The 9,913-nt window shown below is 42.4% G+C and overlaps 1 protein-coding gene and 1 pseudogene across 2 annotated transcripts in view; both read right to left on the bottom strand.

Moving 5' to 3' along the window:
• Positions 1 to 8,642, bottom strand: part of LOC103727196 — a 21,919-nt pseudogene extending 13,277 nt beyond the window's left edge.
• Cab39l (calcium binding protein 39 like) overlaps positions 1 to 9,913 on the bottom strand; it is a 170,557-nt gene that overhangs the window by 150,294 nt on the left and 10,350 nt on the right. For both annotated transcript variants that reach the window (XM_008824982.3, XM_008824983.3), the window contains exons 2-3: positions 2,791 to 2,870; positions 833 to 973 (exon numbers count right to left, since the gene is read on the bottom strand). The gene's annotated coding sequence lies outside the window, so the exon portion shown is untranslated. The remainder of the gene's footprint in view (positions 1 to 832; positions 974 to 2,790; positions 2,871 to 9,913) is intronic.

Genomic DNA, 9,913 nt, shown 5'->3' with positions numbered 1-9,913 from the left:
TATTATTATTATTATTTGTGTGTGTGTGTGTGTGTGTGTGTGTGTGTGTGTATCTCCATGCATAATGTGAATATGATGCCAGGGTATGCTTCTCCATTCAGAATTCTTTTGACATTGGAAGTGACAGGCACACTATTTTTCTATTGACAATGTGCTCTTATACGCATTAGGCAAGCTTCTCGATGACATTGGCTTAGGTAGGGCCTGAGTATTCCAACAATAACCATCTGCATTCTGGAGTAGCAAAGGAATAGTAGCTGATAATACATGAAGCTAGATGCCTCAGCAGGACCAAACTGGTTCTGGAGGCCTGGAACTCCTTGGAGAGCTGGTGGTCTTCAGTTGATGTTGAAAGGTTTGGTTGTGCTGATGGAGCAGCCTCATTGCCTCTTGTGCTCTGTGTGGTCATGTCTACTGTCCATTCAGGAGGATTGCCAGTGAAATTCCCTCTACATTCAGCTTCACATATGAGAGGGTACCAACTGTGCAGGACACAGGACAGATGCATCTCAGCTCTCAACGTTGAGTTTTTTGAGACATACTTGATTTTAGTTTGAAGCAGAGTAACATCATGAAGATCAGAGGACAACTCCGTGGAGTTGGTTCTCTCTTTCCATCCTTAAGTGGGTTCCAGGGATCAAATTCAGGTTGTCAGGAGGGCAAGCACTGAGCCATTCCACTTGCCCAGTTTTGTTCTTTTCTGCTTCACCATGCTTTTAAAAGTTCATACTCTTACTAATTTCAGTCATCAGTAACAACTCTAATATTTATCTCTACATCAGTCTAAGAGTATATGTCTACATTTTCCCACCAGAAATAAGAGAAAACTTACACTTCTCTCCTTCAGTACACTGCTCTTGCATGAAGAACATATAAACCACCAATTTGGAGTCTGCGTCCTCATTTTCCAAGTAGCCACTACAAGTTTAAACAGAACCTTGGCTCCTGATGTGCTTCAAGTCTGATGCTTATCCTGCAGTAATGTAGTAGAACAGAAAAAGTTCAGGCTTTGGAGTTACATAGATCTGGGTTTAAATCTGTCTCTTACTTAGTGACTGGATAAGCTGAAGTAAATTACATTTTTTTTTTAATGTGTATGAGTGTGTGGCCTGCATGTATGGAAGTGCACCCACGTCATGCAATGCTGGTGGAGGTTAGAGGAGGACATTGGATCCCCTGGAACTGAAGTTATGGATGGTTGTTAGCAACCATATAGGTGTTGGGAATTGAACCCAGGTCCTCTGCATGAGTAGCCAGTGCTCTTAACAACTGAGCCATCTCTCCAGTCCCGCAAATTACTTTTAAAACTCTCTGAAGCTATAAGTAAAATACTATCACAGGTCACAATGCATAGCTGCAAGTTTCAAATGATATAACAAATGAAAAAAATAAATGCCAACTTAATGCTAAACTGCCACACAACTCTCCTTCCTCTGCCTTCTCCCTTTCTTCCCCACTCTTCACTCAACCCCCTCCTTCTCTCCCCTCCTCCCTCTCTGGGGACAAGTTCCTGCTCTCTAACCCAGCCTAGCCTCAAACTCACCACCTTCCTGTCACCACCCAAGGATAACAGATGTGTGACCACTGACTCAAGGGACTACTATTATGTCAGGTGTCCTTCCATATAATTTTGTATGTCATTTTTACTTTTTTCAATCAATATATTATATATATATATATCTTCCAGGCCTTTTGTGCCAGATTAGGACTGAGGTACCCAGCTTCATAGATTGGGTTCTCTGCCTCTCCAGCATACAGGCAGCCATTGTTGGATACCCAGCTCCTAACATATAAGCCATTCTAAAGAATCTCCTTTTTAAGCTATATAAATACTCTACCAGTTCTGTACCACTAGAGAACCCTGCCGAATACCAGTAACGCTCAGTGGTAACCAGCAGCACACAACTGCCAGTGCATATTTTATTTTACTGTGCTTTTAGAACAAATTCCTAAAAGTTTAATGCCTGTGCCAAAGGATAAAGGGACATGTGATTTTTCTGGATATTGCCAAGTTCCCTCCCAGGCACTCTGTGGTTATTATATCCATGCCTGCCAGAAACATACCAAAATGCCTATTTTCTCGCAGTCAGAAGAGTATATATTATAGCTTCTGAATTTTCTTGAGAAATGCTTTAAAGCAGCTTTAATCTGTGTATATATACATTTGTATGCACACATGCACATGTGCATGTACAAGCCAGAGGTCCTTGTTGAGTGTCTTCCTCTATCATTCCACACCTCATCTTTTGAGACAGGATCTCTAACCAAACCAAGAGCTCACAGACTAGTTAGGATAGTAGGCCAGTGAGCTCCTATCTCTACTAGCCCCCACCCCCACCATACCAGTGTTGGGGTTACAGATACATGCTAATCTTGGCTTTTAGATGGGCGCTGGGGTCCAAACCCAAGTTCTCACATCCGCACAGCAAACATGCTACCACAGCACCATCTTCCCAGCCCTGAGTCACTTTAGTCCTTTAGCACAACTTTAATTTCTATTTCTCTTTGTATGACTGAAGCTGGAACCTCTTTTACCCATCTATTATCAGACTTCTTTTCCTATCAGCGCTCTTTTCATATTTTTGGCCCATGATTTGCTTGGGTTTTCGGAAAATCATTTTAATTAAAATTAGCTCCAATTATTTTTCCCTATTTTGTCATTTGAAATTTACCTTATTTGTGGTGTTTTTTTACTACATTCTTTAAAAAAAAAATACACTGGGATTTACCCTTTTCTTTTTTTTTTCCTAGAAGTGAGTCACAGTTATAAAATCTTTACTTTTTACTTACATAGACTTTAGCCGTGTTGCTCCATGGCTGTTTTGCTCTGTGTCATTGTTCAAGTCTGTTGTTAACCTTCTTTTTTCTTCCTGGAAACCCAGAGAAAATTGTCTCCATTATTTTAAAGGTTTCACTAGACCATAACTTGAGCGAACCATTCTGGATCAATATTCTCAGTACACAAGAAACCTTTTCTTTCTCTGTTCTCACTTTTTAATGGGGGTGAGGGATTGCATACAGGTATTGAGCATGCCAGGTTGCCGCTGTGCCATTGAACACCTCACCTGAACCTTTTTAGTATGCACACTTCAGTCTTCTCTATTTAAAAAGTATTTCCAGGGGTAAAAGTCTACATATCAGCTCCACTACTGTTTTTTCTACTTAGGAGCTCTAATTTTACATCTTACATCTTTTTTATTTTTATTTGTATGTTTTTTGTATATGTATGTGTGTGTGTGTGTGTGTGTGTGCACCTGTGACATATAGTGCCTACAGAGGCCAGAAGATGGATCTCCCTGGAACTGGAGTTACAGAGGGTTGTTAGCTGCCACGTGGTTGCTGGGAATCAAGCTCAGGTCCTCTGCAAGAGCAGTCCTCTTAACTGCTGAGTCGTCTCTCCAGTCCACATCTTACATCTTAATCACCTTTTAGGCACTAGGGATACAACTCTGAGGGGGAACACTTGCAAGAATACAAGGATCTGGGTTTGATCCTTAGCACTGTGTGCATCTGTCTCTCTCTTCTATGTATCACACACACTCACAGGCAATACTCTATTTCCTTTCCCATTCTTTTGGCTATCTTCATGACTTTTTGCAGTGTCCTTAATTTAGTGTAATCTTTTATCTGTGGTACCTTGGAATTTAGCTTCATTTTCAAGTTACTTATTATTTTTATTTTATGTGTATGAGTGTATTGCCTACACGTGTATAAGTACACCTATGTCATGCAATGCCCGTGGAGATGAGAAGAGGGCATCAGAACCCCTTGGAACTGGAGTTGCAGATGGTTGTTAGCCGCATACTGAGCCCCCTCCTCAGTACCCTTAACTTCATTTTAAAAGATAATTTTCTTTTTTCTTCATTTTATTCTCTGAGTTCAGAAATCTCATCTTCACTTCTTTTTGTTGCTTTGGGGGGAGGGTTAAATATGAATCTGAGGGGTTTATGTCTGCAGTGCTTTTAATTCAGGAAGGGGTACTGCACTATAGTTTTCTTTAGTTTTGTCACTGAATGTTCTAAGGAGCTTTATCATTAGTTGAATGTTTTGACTTCCATTTTGTTTTCTACTTAAGTTATCTTTCCATGAATGTTGTCTGCCATCTTCTGTTCCTTTTGAAGTACTGTATTTTTCCTAAACCAGATAGATGACAGTATATAAAGACAGGAACAGGGGATTTGAATGACTTATTTAATTTCTTAGTTCAATAGTACCTGGTGGCTTTTGTTCGTGTGTTATTTTCATCAGTGACTCATTTTGGGGTATGTGTGGGGGTTGTCCACCATCTGTCTGAATAAGATCCTCGATTTCCGTTACCTTTTCTCTTTGACCACCAAGTCTTCACCACTTTGAGAGACTATGTTCCTTCAAGGTCATCCTCCAAATCATACTCTTTCCCTAAAACAGTACTTTCTTGAGACTGCCTTTCAGACCCACATCCTTTCAAGCTTTTTTGTCCAATGGGTCTCACACTTCTCAGTATTTCCCTATTGAGAGTGGAACTTTCTCTTCTGGAAACTACCTGTCTGGCTTGCCCTGGGTCCTCTTTTCTGCACTCCTGCTCCCAGATACACTACTTATCCATGGGCCCTAGAGCCAGCCCGGCTGGACTGCAGTGCTAACATACACATGTATACACACACACACACACACACACACACACACACACACACAAATTCCTTTTATGTTAGTTTGGCAAAAGTGATAGTGATTTTGAAGCAGGATGGGAAAGACAGGAAAAGGAAAGAGCCCTCGACATCTGATTCTACTTTGTATCTCTTGCTGATTTGATTAGTTTTAAACCAACCGAGATTAACCTGCACACAGAAAGTATAGCTTCCTAGAATTATCACAATGTTACTAAAATGGCCAAAGACCCATGCTTAGGAGCAAATCACATCTCTTAAACTCCTTGTGTAGCTCAAGTATAGAAAAATGGCTTTATTTTGATGTTTTTGTACTGACATTTCTTCCTACATAACTACTTTGAAATGACATTTATGAAATTTTTTTTGACAAGTATGCCAACATATTTTTTTTTCTCTCAACCCTACAGATCATCTCCTTTGAACAATGTAGGGTGCAACAACCCCCAAAGAACATATATAGCTGCTGAGGCCCTCTTCCTTTGCATTTTTTTCTTCAAGTGTATTCTTTTTTCTTAATAAATAAATTCTAGCTTTACTTCATTCTGATGCCTCCTGAAATTTTCTGCAATGTGACTCAAGTCTGGGTATACCTGAGGAAAGACACACACAGCTGCAACCCCCATAGCTGGTGACAGTTTAATCCTTGTGTATCTGTACCTTTAAAAAAAATAATAATATACGTGGAGAGTTGGATATAGTTAAGTGCCCTCATCCCACTGAAACCTAGAATCAGACTTCATTTACTTTCTTTGTTTTGGGGTGGTTTCTTTTAAACTTTCAATCTATGTGGCCAGAGTTTTGACAATTTTCACTGCTTGAATTAGGTTTTCTTTGTACTTTAACATCTGCATAAAAAACGTTCTACTTGCTCATAAAGACACATTTCCTAGTAAGGGATTCAAAATTGGATAGACTTGTGAAATACTCGTCATATGACTAACAAATTTTTTTTTGTCCACTTGGTTGTTCTTATTTAAGAGAGACTGAGACAGGTATGTTAAGGTCATCCATTATTGGCATATTTCTGCTTTTAAAATAGGGGCTTTTTATTCCATTTATTATTATTGTATATATGTGTAAATGTGTGAATGCAACTGTGCAGGCAGGTACCCTGGTGTGTGTGGAGGTCAGAGGACAGCTTTTGGGAGCTGGCTCTCCCCTTCCATCGTGTGTCTTAAGAACCCAAGTCTCTAGCCCCATATAGCAGGCACTGTCACCCACTGAGCACCTTGCCACCCATTTCTAATTTTCTTATGTCTTTTGTACTTTTATTTTATGACAGCTGTTGTGTCCTTCAACAGAAATTTTAAAAATCATTTAATTTTAGCCTTGAACTTGTACAAGGCCCTTCATCTTAGAACATCTCAGTCTACCAGCCTCCTTGTCTTACTCTGGAGGGGAGGCAGTGCTAGGGATCAAACCCAGAGCTTCATGTTAGGCAAGTGCTCTACCACTGAACCACATCTCCACCCGCCTCCCCACCCACTTCATCTTACACCAACTGTATGGCTTTCTCCCCACGTTAAACAATTCGACAACTGTCTGTACATCCACTGGATTGCCTACACTTCAATTATGAGACTAACGAGACTTAGCAGACCTCACAGGTTAAGGACTTACTCTCACAAGACTGTCCTTTAATTCCAACACCAGGTGCAGAACCTAGGTTGGTAACTATCCTTCTGACCAACTAGTTATACACTGGAGATTCCCACAACACCCCGAGGTTCAACAATTTGCTAGAACTTACAAACTTGGAAGTGTAAGTTTCTCTGTAATGGGGTCCCTGTAATGGGGCAGGAAATACCATACTAGCAGTGTAAAAATGGCCTGCCCTAAAATCCCTGGCACCAGGAGAAACAACTGCAGCCCATAACTAAAGCTGTATTTCTCCTGGGTTTGTTTCATCCTTTCTATAAAGTATAACCATGCTGAGCAAGGCAAAGACAGACTAAGAATTTCTATGTCCTCAGTTTTAGCCAGACTTGTAAATGAATTCACATTTTCATTTCATATATATTACACACACACACACACACACACACACACACACACACACACACTCTTAATGTGGGGTGAGGGCAAGTGTTGGGACCCAGAGCCAAGCTTTATGGCAGGAAATTCTAGTAACACAATCAATTTAATATAAAGAATTTGACAACAGGGAATAGTGGTGCACACCTTTAATCCCAGCACTCAGGAGACAGAGGCAGGCAGATCTTAGTGAGTTCCAGGCCAGCCTGGTCTACATAGCCAGTTCCAGGCCAGCTGGTGTTACAAGGAGAACCTGTCTCAAAAAAAAAAAGGAATTTGACATAGACAAATGGAAAAGATGGAGTAGGCAAGGGTAGGGATGAGGCCAGAGTTCCATGCCCTGCCTGGCCTCATCACCATCCTATCACTTCTACACACTCACTAACCCAGGAACACCACATCAGGGTTTGTTTTATAAAACATTTTTAATGTGTGTTAACTGTTATGTCTGCATGTATGTAAGTGCACCTGTGCCATGCAATGCTCAAGGAGGACAGAAGAGGGCATCAGATCCCCTAGAACTTGAGTTGCAGACAGCTGTTAGCCACCATGTGGGTGCTGGGATTCAAACATGGGTCGTCTCCAAGAGCAGCCAGTGCACTTAACCACTGAGTCATGTCTCTAGCCCCATTTAGGGTTTTTATGATGACTCATCTATGCAAGCATTAGTTGAACGTATTATTGGCCATTGGTGACTAAATTCAATTCCTATACTCTTTTTGTCACAGATCCAATAATTTTGTGTGTGCCCATGTACATATGTGTGTGAGTGCACTGCACATGTAGGCATATGTACATAGAGGTCAGAGGAAAACCTGCAGTGTTGTATCTCAAGTGCCCTCTACCTTTTTTTGAGACAAGCTCTCTCATGAGTGTGGAGTGCACCAAATAGTTAGGCTGTCTGGCTGGAGTCCCAGGATCCACCTACCTCTGCCTACCCAGTAGCGGGATTATTTTATCTTATGTGTATGAGTGTACTGCCTGCATGTATGTAGGTACACCCATGTCATGCAATGCCTCTGGAGGTCAGAAGAGGGATCCCCTGGAACTGGAGTTACAGATGGCTGTTAGCTGCCTGGGAATCAAACCCAGGTCCTCTGGAAGAGCGGCCAGTGCTCTTAACTGCTGAGCCATTTCTCCAGGCCCCAGCAGAGATCAGAAGTGTACACCACTGTGCCTAGCTTTTTTACATGGGTTCTGGGGATTGACCTCCTGTCCTCATGCTTCCAAGGCAAGCACTTTGAGTTATCACCCCAACCCTAGAAGTTCCCATTCTTTAGTCACATGGTTGGCTCCATTAGGTAATCATCCCCTGTCTTACAAGCTTCCTTCCTGCTGGCTAGCTTACATAGTGCCAGAAGGTGCTATGCAGGCTGCTGGGGGGGAAAGTCATCAACAGTCTTACCCAGCTGTGAACCCTATAAGCTATAACAACTGGACTGACAAAATATGTCCATTGATGCAATAGCAGCATGTATGTTATAGGGCAACCAACACCTTTCTAATTGGAGTTAAGGCCCACTCCACAGCAGGGAACTCATCCCTAGTACTTTAAATCTGGCCAAGAACTTGTGGCTGGAGAGGTTAAAGGCATTACTACTATTCTGCTAAAATGACGGGTATCAAACTGACTTCTAAATGTTTTCCTCATATGTATGGCATAACAAAGAACCGGGCCCAGCTCAGGACACCTGCCATAAGAAATGGGGAAAGGGCTTCCGCATATGTGACAGCCCAGTGCAGTCCAACGTGGCAATGACAAGCTGCTGAGAGATGATCTGCCCAGAGACAGACTGCCATTGGATATCGCAGGACGGTGTGGGAAACCATGATTGGCTAGCCAACCCCTTATAACCCCAAATGCTTCCCGGAATAAACGAGTCTGCAGCAGCTCACCCTCTGCTTGCTTTCACCCAACTCCTGGCATCTGTGTTGTGACTCCGGGCCTCTCACCCCCATATCGGCAGGGACCCTGTGTCTCCCTCCGGCTGGCTCTGGGGGAGGACAGTAACAACTGGCGCCCAAACAGGGACCCTGCCCTTCAGTGTTGGCGAGGTGCCCCCAGGCTGGTTACCGGTGAGTAGGCCCCTTTCTGTTTTGTGTGCTGATGGCTGCTTGAGGGTGAGCGGGCAGCCCCCTCCTCTTCTGCTTCCTGTGTCCGTCTCCCCCTCTACTAGGAAGGCACACCTCGCCTCACAGTCCTGAAGCCCATGTTGGCCCCTTCCCACCTTTGGTTCGTCCTGGCGAAATCATATGAGGGTCTGACACCCCCCCACCAATGATTATAAGAGCCAGAGTCAGGGAGGAGTTGTGAAAAGAAGTCTTCTGGACATGACAAGACCATTGCATTCAAGAAGTCACAGCAGCTATGGTTGCCTGCATAAGACCTACACAAATTCAAGAGAGTCACTGCTCCACAGAGAGTTAAGGGGCTCATGAGATCCCACCTCTAGCTGAGGAGCTATGGGCAGTGAGTGGCTGCTGAGGAAGGGTCAGTTTTCTGCAGTAGTGTGGCTCATAGTAGGCTGCCCATGTTCCATGGATGGTGTCCTACACTTGTACACATAACAACAGCAGTAATAAGGACTCTGAAAAACCAAACCAAACAAAAAAACCATGAAGCTGGGAGAGGGATGTGGAAGAGTCTGGGAGGAATTGGAGGGGGTTAGTGGGGGGTTGGATATGATCTAAATATATTACATTGTATTCATGTATGAATTACCAAAGAATAAAAAAATTAATGCACTGATTTATGAGTTTCTGTGACTATAAAGCGGTTAAGAGCACTGACTGCTCTTACAGAGGACCCAGGTTTGATTCCCAGCACCCACATGGCAGCTACAAACTGTCCTTAACTCCAGTTCCAGGGACATCCAAAGCCCTCTTCTGACCTCCGTGGCACTGTACATCATGGGTGCACTCACATACATGTAGGCAATACATTCATACACATGAAATAAAAAAGTTTTAAAACAAAAAAGAAAAAAAAAACTGTAGCTTTATTATCTAGCGTAAAATGTTGCTGCCAAAAACATCAAATCTATGTTGTATTCTTTAATTCAATTAGTCTTTTTTTCACAATTGCAAAAAGGTTATTTTTAAAATCCAACCATTTTACAAGACTATATGTCTGTGCTAACAGCTCTGGGTTGAGTTCCAGATTTCAGTGTACCTTTCGATAGAGCTATGCTTCAAGCTTCTTTTGTGTTAAGTGTTCTTGAACTATAGCT

Source organism: Nannospalax galili, unplaced genomic scaffold (assembly GCF_000622305.1).
Source record: "Nannospalax galili isolate Female #2095 unplaced genomic scaffold, S.galili_v1.0 scaffold488, whole genome shotgun sequence".
Lineage (NCBI taxonomy): Eukaryota > Metazoa > Chordata > Mammalia > Rodentia > Spalacidae > Nannospalax > Nannospalax galili.
Note: the sequence above shows the minus strand (reverse complement) of the source record. Positions and strands in the feature narration are given on the sequence as shown.